This window comes from Ceratina calcarata, unplaced genomic scaffold, assembly GCF_001652005.2.
Source record: "Ceratina calcarata isolate Rehan_Ccalc_2016 unplaced genomic scaffold, ASM165200v1 scaffold428.2, whole genome shotgun sequence".
Classification (NCBI taxonomy): domain Eukaryota; kingdom Metazoa; phylum Arthropoda; class Insecta; order Hymenoptera; family Apidae; genus Ceratina; species Ceratina calcarata.
The window spans coordinates 1337672-1339452 of record NW_017166501.1 but is presented as its reverse complement, the minus strand read 5'-3'; positions in this window follow the sequence as shown (position 1 = coordinate 1339452).

The window sequence follows — 1781 nt, the reverse complement described above, 5'->3', positions numbered from 1 at the left end:
GAATCCGGTTTTCGACAATACCTGCCGCGCGCTCGGACGTGACGATCCGACGTCGCTATAGGGGGTTGGACAGTGCCAAATTCAAATGAGTCACGTCAGTAGATACGCAGCTTCCATGAGAATTCGAATTTTATTAATTCTTTCTGATACTCTCTCAATCTTGTAATAACTATAATTGTATAGTATCGGACTTAAAAAATAATCGAGCCATTCCTCTGTTTGTTCCTTGTTCCCCCATTCCTTGTTTTCTGATTCGAAGTCTCTCTCAACCCTCTCCTGTAGTATCCCTGTTAGTATCGCGACTTAAAAATTTCTCAAGCCGCCCCTCGCCGGCCTGTGTCCATCCTCTGTCTGAAATCCGGTTTCTGGACAATAACGGGGCAAGGGTCAAGCCGGTTCCTTCCGCGAGCGAAGGCAGAAGATCCGACCGGCCAACCTGTCGGAAAGGAGCGCGAGAAGAAGGGGAGTTGGTTACACGAGGGACAGTGACCACACCTCTGTCCAGCGTCGTCCTTTTTGGGGATGACCATCGATAGGGGTTGCGCGCGACTTCATTTCTTTTTTTTTTCTCTTCGTCTCGTCTCTCTGTGGGAACGAAAACCTGATTTTCGGGCGCAATAAGGATTGCGACAATGGACAAACCGTTCTAGAAGTGTTTCGCGGCGCAAGCTTCGTGCGGTAACGAGGCTTATGGTTCGGCGGTGACGGGCCATGGGAAAAACCGGACGAACCGGACAGTGGACGCAACACGACGGAAACGGGCAACGATAACGCGTGGCCGTGGCCCTCGCCACGGACTGTTCGAAGAATGGAAAAGAAAAATCGTCACCTGGCAGTTGGCCTCGAGATCTCGACGGTTAACGTCGTTCTTCAACGTTTCACGGTCGAAGCCGATGGTCATCCCGGATGAATCATCGCCAGGGTAAGTAAGCACTTGTGTTTTTTTTACGGGCGGACCAACTGCTGGATGTGATTAATATTAGAATGCATTGTAATTCTCCTTTCTTCTGTCGATGGTTTCATTATTTTCTCTGACGTGCACAAAAGAATGTGTAATAAAATTCCCATGTCTCGAGGATAAAGAGAATTCAATGAATTTGTTCAAATTTATTCTTACAGACTATTACAATTTCTATTCATCTATAATACAATATGTGCATCACGCTTTAGTAATGTTTTAGCGTACGGACTGATACTTGATTTCAAGCGACAGAATTAAATCAATCGTAGTTATTCGATCAGCCTGACTGATCGATTATCGAGAGCAACAAGCAACAATTATGCGGCAATCTCGCAGCTCATAGTCGAAGCGACTGTAATGAGTACGTTTTATCGGCGCTCCGTTTCCGTGTCGGCCGCGCGCAATCTGAGACGGTGATAATAGAGGCGTGTAATAAGCCGCGCATAATGAAGCCTTCAGACCGTGACAGCTTGGAATCAGTCAAGGGAAATCGAATCGGATCACGTTAGTGGCGAACGCCGGCGAATCGATCAATCACCACCGGGAGACAAGTGAACTCTGTTGTACACGCTATATTTCTCGAACACGCTCCCAGAGTCGATTCGAGAACTTATTAGACGTGTATGAACAGCTGAATTTTCAGGTAGCCAGCCGCGGCCAGTATGAGAAGAATACGACGGTATATGTATAACTATCAATCTTAAAACCTTATGGAACGTTCGTATCCTTTTCGATTGTTTTCTTATAATATACAATACTTGAAATCTGTGATAACGTAAAGTGTACAGTTGTAGTCGTAAGATACAAAAAAGGACCTATG